Source organism: Hyla sarda (assembly GCF_029499605.1).
Source record: "Hyla sarda isolate aHylSar1 chromosome 2 unlocalized genomic scaffold, aHylSar1.hap1 SUPER_2_unloc_6, whole genome shotgun sequence".
NCBI classification, from domain to species: Eukaryota; Metazoa; Chordata; class Amphibia; order Anura; family Hylidae; genus Hyla; species Hyla sarda.
The window spans coordinates 484,043-501,024 of record NW_026607613.1 but is presented as its reverse complement, the minus strand read 5'-3'; the positions used below and the strand labels follow the sequence as shown (position 1 = coordinate 501,024).

Below are 16,982 nucleotides of genomic sequence, written 5' to 3'. Positions count from 1 at the left end.
AATGTGTGGGGCACATGATAGGAGCATTCTATGTGAGGGGCACAGCACAGAGGGCATTATTATGTGGGGGAACAGGACGGGTCATATTATATGTAGGGGCACAAGATGGGGCATTATTACTATATGTGAAGGCACAGAGTGTTTTGCCTTTCAGAAGTATAGTGTATATTGTGAGGAATTTCTGGGGTGGTACGTTTTTTAGGGGCCACAATACATTACGGTATTTTACTCAGAGGGTAGTTACAGCACAGCAAGTTATATTCAGAGAATGCACTGTGTGGTAGTATTAGATTTAGAGGGCACAGTGTGTGTTAGTATTATATTCAGTGGGTACAGGGTGTGATAGTATTATATTTAGAGGGTGCAGCGTGTGATAGTATTATATTCAGAGGGTGCAGTGTTTGGTAGTATTACATTTAGAGGGCACAGTGTGTGGTAGTATTATATTCAGAGGGTACAGTGTATGGTGGTATTATATTCAGAGGGTACAGTGTGTTGTATATTCAGGGGGTACAGTATGTCAGAATTATATTAGGAGGGTGTGTGCCAGTATTATATTCAAAGAATACAGTGTTTGGCAGTATTATAATAATTATTGTTTTCATATAGAGGATCAGAATGCATTGGCATAGTGAGGAGACGTCTGGGCATCAAGTTCTGCAGAGAGAAGATTTAGCTGGAACAAATCCTGGCGGTATGTACCATCTGAATTAGATAAGGAAAGACTATAGAGAAGACGTCACCTGTAATCACTGATATCATTGTGTATTCTCCTCACTATAGAGAAGACGTCACCTGTAATCACTGATCTCTATAGTGAGGAGAATACACAATGATATCAGTGATTACAGGTGACGTTTTCTCTATAATGAGGAGAATACACAATGATAAGACGTCACCTGTAGTCACTGATATCACTGCGTATTCTCCTCACTATAGAGCCTTAGCACTTTCCCATTCTGTGGCAATTGGTATATTTGATTATTATTCTGACATATGAGCACGGTCTAAGAGTCTTAAACAAGGTTAGGACTGTATGATACATTTAATAATATTGTAAGTTCCGTAATCTTTTGTCCGCCAACACAAAATACTCTAATAGCGCCCCTCCCGAGACGCGACTCTGGATCCGCCCCTGCTCCCAGCATGCCCTGACAGCCGAAGGCTGAGAGTTGTAGTTTTGCAACAGGTGGGCAGCCACAGGGGATCGGTGTTGCAGTATGTCAATCTAGGGCCATGGTGTCTGATCTTGAACTGGCAGCAGGAGCCACGACCACTTTAAATCAATGGCTGCTGGGACGTCTGACTAGTGACATCCTTCGCTCCAGACTGCAACGTCAGGGACATCACTCGTCAGACGTCCCGGCGGCCAGCGCTGCTCATTGAGCCTACCGGAGTAGCATTGATCTATGTAAGAAACCTATGGGCCCAGGCTTTTGGGGCCACCAAATGATATTACTTATAAAGAATATCTGGTTAGGAGAAACAAATATAACGCACCCACAGGGAGTGGCGCCATTTTAATAAAAATTGTCAAAAACCTTACATAACAGTCATACAGAATGTATTAGAAAGCTTTTTTGATTTTCAGCCAATCAGAGAGCAGCACTACTGAAATAGAACTCCCAGGAGGTAACAGCGTGTCACACATGTGATGTCATAACCATTGTCCACCAAAGAGCAGCACTGAGCAGAAATAACACGGCTCCTGTTCATTCTCCATCAGTGAGGGGCCGGTGCTGGACACTGTGTAGGGACGCGGGAATGCAAAGTCATACACATGACTGTGACTGGTAAGTGTTACATTGTTGTGTCCAAAAGATCTTTAGTGCAGTTCCATGTGTATTTCTATGATAAACATGTAAATAATTTATCTTTTTTTTTTCTTATCTTAGATGCAGTATCTCCAGGACATGGAGTAGCATTTCCGGACCTACAGCAAGACGTTGGATGAAGGCATAGCCCCAGAAATAACACTGGTCCTGTTCATCAGTGAGGGGCCGGTGCTGGACACTGTGTAGGGACGCGGGAATGCAAAGTCATACACATGACTGTGACTGGTAAGTGTTACATTGTTTTGTCCAAAAGGTCTTTAGTGCAGTTCCATGTGCATTTCTATGATAAACATGTAAATAATCTATCTTTTTTGTCCCCTATCTTAGATGCACTATTTCCAGGACATGGAGTAGCATTTCGGGAACTACAGCAAGACGTTGGATGAAGGCACAGGCCTAGGAATCATGCACATACACAGAAACATTTGCCCAAATTCTAGAGGTAACCTCCTTTAGTATGCCCAGAGGAAGGGCCATACAGTAGCCATGGATTCCCTACAGGTTTCCTCCCCTCTGGAGGTTTTTCCTGTCCTGAGTATTAGTTACTGTACGCTCTTTGTGAGTGATGGGAGGTTACAAAAAATCCCCTACACAAACATTTTAATAAATAATAAATAAAGTTCCCCTTTTTTTAAACTGTTCTTTGACTTGTTCGACTCATTTATTTATTTCTGTGTGTGAAAATAGAGTTAGCAAAACATGGATGACCAAAGCTGCTCTCCTGCACGATCTGCATAATGCGGTGCGGAGAGAGGTAACTGGTGCTGGGTGGTGCAGTTTATGAGGCAAACGTAGAACACCCAGCAAGTTCCATGCACAAGCCTTTTTCTGATGAATGGGACTCATGCAGGGAACTTGCTAGGGGTCATACGGTTGCAAAGGATCAACTTTTGGGTACATGAACTGTCCCTTAAAGGGGTACTCTGCCTCTAGATATCTTATCCCCTATGTAAAGGATAGGGGATAAGATGTCTGATCAATGGGATCCTGCTGCTGGGACCCCAGCTATCTCCATGCAGCAACCAAAATTCTTAATAGTATGTTTAGCTCACTGGTTCCTGTGGTGGGATTCGTGACATCATGCCACACCTTCTGGTGACATCACACCACCTCCCATAGACATAAATGGAAAGGATGTGGCGTGAGGTCACGACCCGCACCACGAGAACCCAGAGTTCTAAATATATTATTTGGAACGCCGGGTGCTGCATGAAGATCACGGGGGTCCCAGTGATCAGTCATCTTTTGTCCTATCCTTAAGGTAGGGGATAAGATATCTAGGGGCGGAGTAACACTTTAAGGAATTAGAGAGTGTAGGCATGCCTTACAAGCAGGTAGAAAAAGAACAGCTGGGAGAAATGACAGGACACGAAGCAATGTTTGGCTGGGACCGATTTTGGGTGTGTTCTGGCCAATTAAAGGAGAACTATGGCAAAAATGAACTTATCCCCTATCCATGGGTTATGGGATAAGTAGCTGATTGTGGGGGGTCCCCCTGCAATACCTGGGATGAGACCCGTCGCTCATTGAGAAGCGCTCGCTGCAGACGTCAAATCTCAATTTCCCTGGACCCCCCCCCCCCCCCTTCCTTCATGTCCACCAAAGACGCCCCCAGACTGCTGTCTCTTACAGAGTTTTATGCCCAGAAATGGTTGGCTACTCACTTTGTCAGTAGATTCTCGTCCTAAATATGAAGACAATCGGGGAAATGTACCTGTGGAGAGGAAATGTTGTCCAGTTGCTCTTAGCAACCAATCAGATCACTTCTTTTATTTTTCAGAGGTCTTCTCAAGAATGAAAGAAGCAATCTGATTGGTTGCTATGGGCAACCTGATGAAAACATCTTTTTTTTCTTTAACAACTACAGTACTACAACTCCCATTGTAGTGTGTCTGTTCAACCTGTGCCTCCTCCAACCCTGACCCTTAGGGGGGCACAGACGGACCACACTGGGGGTTGTAGTACTTTCATTTTTACAGTTCCCCTATATCTCTGCAGCTTCGGTAGAAGTATGAGGCTCAGCCTTAGAGTCAGTGTATCTGGCTGCTCCAGTGTTCTTCTCTTTTACAGCCTGGACCCTGTTCTCCTCCACACTGGTCCCTGTGGTCGGGTCAGATGGTTCTGGACTGGGGCTGAACGGTTGCTTGAGGGATTTAGTGGCAAATTTTTTGGGACTTCAGTTGTTGGATGACCTCTCTCTTTTCAGTGGCTGCTGATATTCGTAGTGCAGAATTTACAGGTGTTAAGTTAAAGGGGTACTCCGGGGGAAAACATTTTTATTTATTTTTTTAATCAACTGGTGCCAGTAAGTTAAACAGATTTGTAAATTACTTCTTAAAAATCTTAATCCTTACAGTACTTATCAGCTGTCGTATGCTACAGAGGAAGTTGTATAGTTCTTTTCGGTCTGACTACAGTGCTCTCTGTGAGTAGGAGCAAATCTCCATAGTAAACGTCTCCTACTCCGGACAGTTCCTGACATGGACAGAGGTGTCAGCAGAGAGCACTGTGGTCAGACTGGAAAGAAATCCAAAAAGAAAATAACTTCCTCTGTAGAATACAGCGGCTGATAAGTATTGGAAGGATTAAGATTTTTAAATAGAAATAATTTACAAATCTGGCAAATTTCCCCAACCTCAAGGTTAGTGTTTAACCACTTAAGGACCTAGGGCGTATGGATACGCTTTGACGTCCTGGTACTTAAGGACCAAGGGCGTATCCATACGCCCGTGGGAATTTCAGTCCCCGCCGCGCGCCGGGCGGGGACCGGGCCGGGGTGACTGCTGATATCAATCAGCAGGCACCCCGCGCAAATGCCAAGGGGGGTCATCAGATCCCCCCCATCGGCGATCGGCGCAAATCGCAAGTGAATTCACACTTGCGATTTGCGCCGATTCCGGGTCATACGGGTCTATTGTCCTTAAGGTGAAAAAGGGCTCGGTCCTTAAGGGGTTAAGGACCCAGGGCGTATCCATACGCCCGAGGGAATTTCAGTCTCCGCCGCGCGCTGGGCAGGGACCGGGCCGGGGTGACTGCTGATATCAATCAGCAGGCACCCTGCGCAAATGCCCAGGGGGGTCATCAGACCCCCCCCATCGGCGATCGGCGCAAATTGCAAGTGAATTCACACTTGCGATTTGCGCTGATTCCGGGTCATACGGATCTATTGTGACCCGGTGACCCGGAATAGAAGGGGGATTGCGGTTGTCTAAGACACCCACGATCCCCCTGTAGGCATAGGAGTGGGGTGGCAGGGTTGCCACCTCTCCTATCCCTGCTATTGGTCTGCTATTGATCGTCAGAGGTGGCCATCAATAGCAGACCGAGGGCGGGGGGGTTAACTTTTGTTTTCCCCGTCCTGCCCACCCACAATAGGCGGGGCAGAATGGGGAACCGAAGGGGACCGGGCGCCGACGTCCACTTACCCGTCCGGAGGCTGCGGCGACGTTGGGGACCGGGCGCCGACGTCCACTTACTCGTCCGGAGGCTGCGGCGACGCAAGGATAGAATGAACAGAAAAGGTGGTGGAGTCTGTCTGTATGTAAGAAGTGGTATGAAAGTCAGTGTGAACGATGCCATAGTGTGTGATGATTTTGAGGAGGTGGAATCACTGTGGGTAGAATTACAAAAGGAGGGAAATACTGAAAAAATAATATTTGGGGTAATCTACAGACCCCCTAATATCACTGAAGAGATAGAAATTCGGCTTCATAAACAAATAGAGAGGGCCGCCCGGGCAGGTACAGTGGTAATAATGGGAGATTTTAACTATCCAGATATAGATTGGGGTCCGGGGTTGGCTAAAACTACAAAGGGGCGACAATTCCTACATTTATTGCAGGATAATTTTATGGGCCAGTTTGTGGAGGACCCAACAAGAAGTGATGCCTTGTTGGATCTGATCATTTCCAACAACGCAGAGCTGGTTGCAGGGGCGGACATATCACTTGTTCAGCCGGTTCGGCTGCACAGGGGCCCATCGTGTTAGGGGGCCCACCTAGTGGCCCAGGTCACAGCCTGGGCCTCACAGTCTGGGCCCCTGCAGGGCCCCCTGCCAGTACTTCATGCTAAATGCTGCAGCAACAGGTCCCGGACCTGCCGCTGACAGCAGTCCTTTACCTTTAAACCGGCCGGGCGAGACGGACAGGCAGGGATGCCATCAGGGGGGTACAACCGGTACCCCAGTAAGGGGCCCGGACCCTCAGGGAGGCCCTACTGGCCCCAACACTCTTTCTTGCGAGTCAGTGAGTGACTGTCACTCACTGACAGCTGGGGGGGGCATCACTATACACTGACTGACTACATCACATTCTTTTTTCTTATGTTCCAGCCCTGCCCTGTCTGTTGCCCAGACTGGCCAGCGGGGGCTGGAGCAAGAGGGAGCGCCGTCCGGAGGGCAGAACTCTTTCACTTTATAATGTCAGGGGCTGCAGTTGGTATGAGACATGCCTGTGCGCGGCTCTCAGTTACCAGCAGGGCCTGCTGGTAGCAGCTGGCCAGTGACGTCAGCTCACGTGTCCCTCCTCTTCCTGCCCACTGCCTGCAATAGAGGAGCGAAGCAGCAGACTACACTGCACACAGGTACTTACTTGTATGGGGGCAGTGTATGATGTGTGTGTGTGTGTGTGTGTGTGTGTGTGCAGTGCATGTGTGTATGGGGGCAGTGTATGATGGCTGTGTGTGTGTGTGTGTGTGTATGGGGGCAGTGTATGATGGCTGTGTGTGTATGTATGTATGGGGGCAGTGCATGTGTGTATGGGGGCAGTGTATGATGGCTGTGTGTGTGTGTGTGTGTATGGGGGCAGTATATGATGGCTGTGTGTGTGTGTGTATGTATGTATGGGGGCAGTGCATGTGTGTATGGGGGCAGTGTATGATGGCTGTGTGTGTGTGTGTATGGGGGCAGTGTATGATGGCTGTGTGTGTGTGTGTATGGGGGCAGTGTATGATGGCTGTGTGTGTGTGTATGGGGGCAGTGTATGATGGCTGTGTGTGTGTGTATGTATGTATGGGGGCAGTGCATGTGTGTATGGGGGCAGTGTATGATGGCTGTGTGTGTGTGTGTATGGGGGCAGTGTATGATGGCTGTGTGTGTGTGTGTGTATGGGGGCAGTGTATGATGGCTGTGTGTGTGTGTATGGGGGCAGTGTATGATGGCTGTGTGTGTGTGTATGTATGTATGGGGGCAGTGCATGTGTGTATGGGGGCAGTGTATGATGGCTGTGTGTGTGTGTGTGTATGGGGGCAGTGTATGATGGCTGTGTATGTGTGTATGTATATATGGGGGCAGTGCATGTGTGTATGGGGGCAGTGTATGATGGCTGTGTGTGTGTATGGGGGCAGTGTATGATGGCTGTGTGTGTGTGTATGGGGGCAGTGTATGATGGCTGTGTGTGTGTGTGTGTATGTATGTATGGGGGCAGTGTATGATGGCTGTGTGTGTGTGTGTGTGTATGGGGGCAGTGTATGATGGCTGCGTGTGTGTGTATGTATGTATGGGGGCAGTGTATGATGGCTGTGTGTGTGTATATGGGGGCAGAGTATGTGTGTGTGATGGCTGTGTGTGTATAAAGGGGCAGTGTGTGTATAAAGCAGCTGTGTATGTGTATATAGAAGCTGTGTATGTGTCTATAGAAGCTGTGTATGTGTATATAGAAGCTGTGTATGTGTATATAGAAGCTGTGTATGTGTATGATGGCCATGTGTGTATATAGAGGCAGTGTATTTATTTATGGCCATGTGTGTATGATGGCAGTGTGTGTCTATATAGTGGCAGTGTATATGCATATAGAAGCTGTGTTTGTGTATGATGGCCATGTGTGTATAAAGGGGCAGTGTGTGTATATATAGTGGCAGTGTATGTGTATATAGTGGCTGTATATGTGTGTATGATGGCAGTGTGTGTCTATATAGTGGCAGTGTATGTGTATATAGTGGCTGTATATGTGTGTATGATGGCAGTGTGTGTCTATATAGTGTCAGTGTATGTGTATATAGTGGCTATATATGTGTGTATGATGGCAGTGTGTGTCTATATAGTGGCAGTGTTTGTGTATAGTGGCTGACATGTGTGTATGATGGCAGTGTGTGTGTATATAGTGGCAGTTTATGTGTATATAGTGGCTGTATATGTGTGTATGATGGCTGTGTGTGTCTATATAGTGGCAGTGTATGTGTATATAGTGGCTATATATGTGTGTATGATGGCAGTGTGTGTCTATATAGTGTCAGTGTTTGTGTATAGTGGCTGTATATGTGTGTATGATGGCAGTGTGTGTATATATAGTGGCAGTGTATGTGTATAGTGGCTGTATATGTGTGTATGATGGCTGTGTGTGTCTATATAGTGGCAGTGTATGTGTATATAGTGGCTGTATATGTGTGTATGATGGCAGTGTGTGTCTATATAGTGGCAGTGTATGTGTATATAGTGGCTATATATGTGTGTATGATGGCAGTGTGTGTCTATATAGTGGCAGTGTTTGTGTATAGTGGCTGATATGTGTGTATGATGGCAGTGTGTGTATATATAGTGGCAGTGTATGTGTATATAGTGGCTGTATATGTGTGTATGATGGCAGTGTGTGTCTATATAGTGGCAGTGTATGTGTATATAGTGGCTGTATATGTGTGTATGATGGCAGTGTGTGTCTATATAGTGGCAGTGTATGTGTATATAGTGGCTATATATGTATGTGTGATGGCAGTGTGTGTCTATATAGTGGCAGTGTATGTGTATAGTGGCTGTATATGTGTGTATGAAGGCAGTGTGTGTCTATATAGTGGCAGTGTATGTGTATATAGTGGCTGTATATGTGTGTATGATGGCAGTGTGTGTCTATATAGTGGCAGTGTATGTGCATATAGTGGCTATATATGTGTGTATGATGGCAGTGTGTGTCTCTATAGTGGCAGGGTATGTGTATAGTGGCTGTATATTTGTGTATGAAGGCAGTGTGTGCCTATATAGTGGCAGTGTATGTGTATATAGTGGCTATATATGTGTGTATGATGGCAGTGTGTGTCTATATAGTGGCAGTGTATGTGTATATAGTGGCTGTATATGTGTGTATGATGGCAGTGTGTGTCTATATAGTGGCAGTGTATGTGTATATAGTGGCTATATATGTGTGTATGATGGCCATGTGTGTGTCTATATAGTGTCAGTGTTTGTGTATAGTGGCTGTATATGTGTGTATGATGGCAGTGTGTGTCTATATAGTGTCAGTGTTTGTGTATAGTGGCTGTATATGTGTGTATGATGGCAGTGTGTGTCTATATAGTGGCAGTGTTTGTGTATAGTGGCTGATATGTGTGTATATAGTTACATAGTTACATAGTTAGTATGGTTGAAAAAAGACATACGTCCATCAAGTCCAACCAGGGGATTGAAGGGAAGGATGTAAGGGGATAAGGGAAAGGGATGTTGTTTTATAATTCTGCATAAGCATTAATGTTATTTTGTTCCAGGAATGTATCTAACCCTGCTTTAAAGCTGTTAATTGTTCCTGCTGCGACCAGTTCCTGAGGTAGACCGTTCCATAAATTCACAGTCCTCACGGTAAAGAAGGAGTGCCGCCCCTTTAGACTAAACCTTTTCTTCTCCAGACGGAGGGAGTGCCCCCTCGTCCTTTGGGGGGGTTTAACCTGGAACAGTTTTTCTCCATATTTTTTGTATGGGCCATTAATATACTTATATACCTTTATCATATCCCCCCTTAAACGTCTCTTCTCAAGACTAAACAATTGTAACTCCTTTAATCGCTCCTCATAGCTAAGATGTTCCATGCCCCATATTAGTTTAGTTGCGCGTCTCTGCACCCTTTCCAACTCCGCAGTGTCCCTTTTATGAACAGGCGACCAAAACTGAACAGCATATTCCAGGTGAGGCCGTACCAATGCTTTATAAAGGGGGAGTATTATGTCCCTGTCCCTTGAGTCCATGCCTCTTTTTATACATGACAATATCCTGCCGGCTTTGGAAGCAGCAGCCTGACATTGCATGCTATTTTGTAGTCTGTGATCTACAAGTACACCCAGATCCTTCTCTACCAGTGACTCTGCCAGTTTAATCCCCCCTAAGACATACGATGCATGCAGGTTATTAGTACCCAGATGCATAACTTTACATTTATCCACATTGAACCTCATTTGCCAAGTGGATGCCCAGACACTTAGTCTATCCAAGTCATCCTGTAACTTATGCACATCCTCTATAGACTGTACCCTGCTACAAAGCTTGGTGTCATCTGCAAAGATAGAAACAGAGCTGTTAATACCATCCTCTATATCATTGATAAATAAATTAAACAACAGCGGGCCCAGTACTGAACCTTGGGGTACACCACTAATAACCGGGGACCAATCAGAGTACGAATCATTTACCACCACTCTCTGGGTACGATCCATGAGCCAGTGTTCAATCCAGTTGCAAACTAAAGTTTCCAAGTCCAAGGACCTTAACTTACCTGTCAGATGTCTGTGAGGGACAGTATCAAACGCTTTGGCAAAATCCAGAAACACTATATCCACAGCCATTCCTCTGTCAAGGCTTCTACTCACCTCTTCATAAAAGCAAATTAGATTGGTTTGACAACTTCTATCCTTAGTAAACCCATGCTGGCTATCACTTATAATACTATTATCCCCTATGTATTCCTGTATGTAATCCCTTATAAGTTCTTCAAACAATTTACCCACAATGCACGTTAGACTTACCGGTCTATAATTGCCTGGCGAAGACCTAGAGCCCTTCTTGAAGATTGGTACCACATTAGCCTTGCGCCAGTCCCTTGGCACAATACTAGACACCAGAGAATCTCTAAATATCATGAACAAGGGTACAGATATTACTGAACTTACCTCTCTAAGAACTCTTGGGTGTAGTCCATCCGGCCCTGGGGATTTGCTTACATTTACTTTACTTAACTTACCTTGTACCATCTCTACATTAAGCCAGTTCAATACATTATATGATGTGTTACCAGCACTGACCTGGCCAATGTCAGCTCCTTCTTCCATAGTATATACAGAACTAAAGAACCCATTCAGTAGCTCCGCCTTCTCTTGATCGCCCGTGACAACCTCCCCATTATCATTATTAAGGGGTCCTACATGCTCTGTCCTTGGTTTTTTTGTATTTATATATCTAAAAAAATATTTAGGATTAGTTTTGCTTTCTTCGGCCACCTGTCTCTCATTTTGAATTTTTGCTGTTTTTATTACATTTTTACAGATTTTATTAAGCTCCTTGTACTGTTTAAATGTTATAGCTGACCCATCAGATTTGTATTTTTTGAAGGCTATTTTTTTTGTTGTTTATTGCTCTTTTAACCTCATTTGTCAGCCATGTAGGATTTAGTTTTAATCGTTTATATTTGTTCCCCTTTGGTATATATTTAGCTGTATAGTTATTTAGAGTTGATTTAAAGATGTCCCATTTACCTTCTGTATCAGTATTTGAGAACACCTCCCCCCAGTCTATGTCCTGTAGTGCAGCCCTCAACCCAGGGAAGTTTGCCTTTTTAAAGTTATATGTTTTTGCTTTCCCCGTCTGTCTTTGTTTTCTACATTTTAAGTGAAAAGTAACTATATTGTGGTCGCTATTACCAAGGTTTTCCTGCACAGTTACATTACCAACCAGCTCTGCATTGTTGGAAATGATCAGATCCAACAAGGCATCACTTCTTGTTGGGTCCTCCACAAACTGGCCCATAAAATTATCCTGCAATAAATTTAGGAATTTTCTCCCCTTTGTAGTTTTAGCCAGCCCCCGGCCCTAATCTATATCTGGATAGTTAAAATCTCCCATTATTACCACTGTACCTGCCCGGGCGGCCCTCTCTATTTGTTTATGCAACCGACCTTCTATCTCTTCAGTGATATTAGGGGGTCTGTAGATTACACCAAATATTATTTTTTCAGTATTTCCCTCCTTTTGTAATTCTATCCACAGTGATTCCACCTCCTCAGAATCATCACACACTATGGCATCGTTCACACTGACTTTCATACCACTTCTTACATACAGACAGACTCCACCACCTTTTCTGTTCATTCTATCCTTGCGAAACAATGTAAACCCCTGCAGATTGACAGCCCAGTCATGCGAGGAGTCCAGCCATGTCTCAGTGACCCCAACTATATCAATATGTTCCTCCAGTATCAAGGCCTCAAGCTCCCCCATTTTATTTGCTAGGCTTCTGGCATTTGTGAACATACACTTTACACTTCCATTAAGTTTTACACATATAGTCTCACTAATGGGATTTTCAGAGTTATTGGGGTTAATGTCATTTTTTGAGTTATAAGGGCTAATTGTACTATTTAAGTTATTGGGGCTAATGGGATTTTTTGAGTTATTGGGTCTAACGTTATTATTTAAGTTATTGGGGCTAATGGGATTTTTTGCGTTATTGCGTCTAACGTTGTTATTTAAGTTATTGGGGCTAACGGTATTTTTTGAGTTAATGGGGCTTATTGTAGTTATTGAGTTATTGGGGCTAATGGAATTTTTTGAATTATTGGGATTACAATTTTTCGGGCTACATTTATTTTTACAGCTGGTTTGTAACGCATGAATCTCCTTATCCACTGTTCTTAACCTCCCCCCACAGGACTCCTCTCCACCCGCCATTATGTCCTGACCCCTCTCTAACCTATCCATCCCACTGTCTGCTTTCTTTTCTTTATTATCCTCCCCCCACTCACCTAGTTTAAATACTCAGCCACCCCTTCCAGGATTCTGTATGATGGCAGTGTGTGTATATATAGTGGCAGTGTATGTGTATATAGTGGCTGTACATGTGTGTATGATGGCAGTGTGTGTCTATATAGTGGCAGTGTATGTGTATATAGTGGCTGTATATGTGTGTATGATGGCAGTGTGTGTATATATAGTGGCAGTGTATGTGTATATAGTGGCTGTACATGTGTGTATGATGGCAGTGTGTGTATATATAGTGGCAGTGTATGTGTATATAGTGGCTGTATATGTGTGTATGATGGCAGTGTGTGTATATATAGTGGCAGTGTATGTGTATATAGTGGCTGTACATGTGTGTATGATGGCAGTGTGTGTCTATATAGTGGCAGTGTATGTGTATATAGTGGCTATATATGTGTGTATGATGGCAGTGTGTGTCTATATAGTGGCAGTGTATGTGTATAGTGGCTGTATATGTGTGTGTGATGGCAGTGTGTGTCTATATAGTGGCAGTGTTTGTGTATAGTGGCTGTATATGTGTGTATGATGGCAGTGTGTGTCTATATAGTGGCAGTGTATGTGTATATAGTGGCTGTATATGTGTGTATGATGGCAGTGTGTGTCTATATAGTGGCAGTGTATGTGTATATAGTGGCTATATATGTGTGTATGATGGCAGTGTGTGTCTATATAGTGTCAGTGTTTGTGTATAGTGGCTGTATATGTGTGTATGATGGCAGTGTGTGTCTACATAGTGGCAGTGTATGTGTATATAGTGGCTATATATGTGTGTATGATGGCAGTGTGTGTCTATATAGTGTCAGTGTTTGTGTATAGTGGCTGTATATGTGTGTATGATGGCAGTGTGTGTGTATATAGTGTCAGTGTTTGTGTATAGTGGCTGTATATGTGTGTATGATGGCAGTGTGTGTATATAGTGGCAGTGTTTGTGTATAGTGGCTGATATGTGTGTATGATGGCAGTGTGTGTCTATATAGTGGCAGTGTATATGCATATAGAAGCTGTGTATGTGTATGATGGCAATGTGTGTATAAAGGGGCAGTGTTTGCATATAGCAGCTGTGTATGTGTGTATGATGGCTGTGTGTATATAGAGGCAGTGTATATATTTATGATGCATGTGTGTATATAGCGGCAGTGTATGTGCATATAGAAGCTGTGTATGATGGCCATGTGTGTGTGTATATAGGGGTAGTGTGTGTGTATGTGTTATGGCCGCCATCATCGTCGTGTCATATACACGCGAAGCCACATATTTATGACTGTAAATACTGTCACATCAATTCCTGATGACAGGACAGACGGAAACGTATAGAGTCTAAAAGAAAAAGGAAAAGCCAATTAGGAAGCAAAATCAGGATAACAGCTTTTATTTCACACTAATGTGGAGGATTGTTTGTTTACTTCATGTGACTAATCTTAGAATGTGGGCATTGGGTAACTAATAGTACCTGCAGATATGAAGATGTCCTAAGAACAGTTATGTTGTATGCACTGTATGGGTTAATGCCATTCATTTGATAGCATCCAGTAAGAGACTGAGAATGTGGTCTGCCAGAGAGAGGATTTATACATTGATGTTTTGGAGTGCGCTAAAACTCTCAATAATATACTAATAATGACTACAAAACTAACACTACTAATTCTGAATACATGCAAATACATAAAATAACTGACAAGGATTCCTGCGAGGGACATGGAACACATGATTGTATATAAGACTAACACATTGATGTTGAAAATTGGATGTTCACTCAGGCAAGTGTGCATATATGGTCGGTGTGAACAGGCAGAAAGTATTAATATGGCTACTAAGATGGTGGCCGGAAATAGCTGCAGATATGTATAAATACAGTTCTATTCACTTTCTTTTTTGATATATGGTTTTTAGAAGAAGTATTAAAAGTGAGGTTTTAAAGTCTCAGATTATGTATTCAGTGCCATATACAGTCATAAGGGTAAATGTTGGCCCCCTGAAATTTTTCAAGAAAAAGAAGTATTTCTCACAGAAAAGGATTGCAGTAACACATGTTTTGCTATACACATGTGTATTCCCTTTGTGTGTATTGGAACTAAACCAAAAAAGGGAGGAAAAAAAGCAAATTGGACATAATGTCACCAAACTCTAAAAATGGTCTGGACAAAATTATTGGCACCCTTAACTTAATATTTGGTTGCACACCCTTTGGAAAAAAATAACTGAAATAAGTCGCTATCTATAACCATCAATAAGCTTCTTACACCTCTTAGCCGGAGTGTTGGACCACTCTTCCTTTGCAAACTGCTCCAGGTCTCTTATTGGAAGGCGCCTTTTCCCAACAGTAATTTAAGGATCTCTCCACAGGTGATCAATGGGATTTAGATCTGGACTCATTGCTGCCACTTCAGAACTCTCCAGCGCTTTGTTGCCATCCATTTCTGGGGGCTTTTTGACGTATGTTTGGGGTCATTGTCCTGCTGAAAGACCCAAGATTTCGAACGCAAACCCAGCTTTCTGACACTGGGCTGTACATTGCGACCCAAAATCCGTTGGTAATCCTCAGATTTCATGATGTCTTGCACACATTCAAGGCCCCCAGTGCCAGAGGCAGCAAAACAACCCCAAAACATCATTGACCCTCCACCATATTTCACTGTAGGTACTGTGTTCTTTTCTTTGTAGGCCTCATTCCGTTTTCGATAAACAGTAGAATGATGGGCTTTACCAAAAAGCTCTATCTTGGTCTCATCTGTCCACAAGACGTTTTCCCAGAAGGATTTTGGTTAATCAAGTTCATTTTGGCAAAATGTAGTCTTGCTTTTTTATGTCTCAGTGTCAGCAGTGTGGTCCTCCTGGGTCCCCTCCATAGCGTTTCATTTCATTTAAATGTCGACTGATAGTTCCGTGCTGACTCTGATGCTCCCTGAGCCTGCAGGACAGCTTGAATATCTTTGGAACTTGTTTGGGGCTGCTTATCCACCATCAGGACTATCCTGCGTTTACACCTTTAATTAATTTTTCTCTTCCATCCATGCCAGGGGAGATTATCTACAGTGCCATGGGTTGTAAACTTCTTGATAATGTTGCGCACTGTGGACAAAAGGCAAATCTAGATCTCTGGAGATAGACTTGTAACCTTGAAATTGTTGATATTTTTCCACAATTTTGGTTCTCAAGTCCTCAGACAGTTCTCTTCTCCTCTTTCTGTTGTCCATGCTTAGTGTGGCACACACAGACACCCAATGCCAAGACTAAGTGAACTTCTCTCCTTTTTATCTGCTTTCAGGTGTGATTTTGATATTGCCCACACCTGTTACTTGCCCCAGGTGAGTTTAAAGGAACATCACATGCTTGAAACAATCTTATTTATCCACAATTTTGAAAGGGTGCCAATAATTTTGTCCAGACCATTTTTGGAGTTTGGTGTGACATTATGTCCAATTTGCTTTTTTCCTCCCTTTTTGGGGGGTTAGTTCCAATACACACAAAGGGAATAAACATGTGTATAGTAAAACATGTGTTACTGCAATCCTTTTCTGTGAGAATTTTATAGAAAAATTTCAGGGGTGCCAACATTTACGGCCATGACTATATGTGTGTATTGGCGCTGTGTATGAGTATATAGAGGCTGTGTACACATATGAGGCTGTATATGTGTATTTCCTTAAGGTTGCAGGGTGTAAATGTACGTCCTGCCCCCCTCCAGTTCTATGCTTCATAACCGGTTGGTTAGAGCTGGGACATGTGGCTAATGCCAGAGTTCACCAATCAGGGTGATGTCCAGCATTAACCACATTAGATGCCACAATCAAAGTTCATTGCAGCATCTAAAAGTATGAAAATAGGTTGCCAGATAGCCCAGAGGAGCTGATCAGGACCACAGCAAAATTGTGGTGTCCCGATCAACTCAGCGGAGGGTACCTATCTGCCTCCGGCTCGTCTGATCTGTGCTCCATTAGTGCAGAAAGCTTCAACAGCCTGTAGTAAGGTAACGCCAATAACAAATTCTGTGCTATGGCACAACATTGGTAAGTATATGCAATCTAAAAATTACCTGGGGGCGGGGAGGGGTTGAAGGGGGCCTTGACCTGTGTAAGGGGCCCCAAAATTTCTGACGGCAGCCCTGATGAGAAGGACCGGGGGGGGGGGTGTCAGCTGTGTAATAATGATGAGGTGCTTAAGGTATATGGGGTGATGAGGAGACTGAGGATGCAGTGCGTTGGGTGTATGGGGGTGTTGAGGAGACTGAGGATGGAGTGCATGGGGTGATGAGGAGACTGAGGATGGAGTGCATGGGGTGTATGGGGTGATGAGGAGACTGAGGATGGAGTGCATGGGGTGATGAGGAGACTGAGGATGGAGTGCATGGGGTGATGAGGAGACTGAGGATGGGGTGTATGGGGTGATGAGGAGACTGAGGATGGGATGCGTGGGGTATATGG

At 44.0% G+C, this 16,982-nt stretch overlaps 1 long non-coding RNA gene across 1 annotated transcript; it reads left to right on the top strand.

Moving 5' to 3' along the window:
- The first annotated feature begins 483 nt into the window (after nt 1–483).
- Nucleotides 484–2,470, top strand: LOC130298390 (uncharacterized). The gene is made up of 4 exons (XR_008849776.1): nt 484–694; nt 1,727–1,793; nt 1,896–2,060; nt 2,163–2,470. It is a non-coding gene; the product is annotated as an uncharacterized LOC130298390 (long non-coding RNA).
- The last annotated feature ends 14,512 nt before the right edge of the window (nt 2,471–16,982 follow it).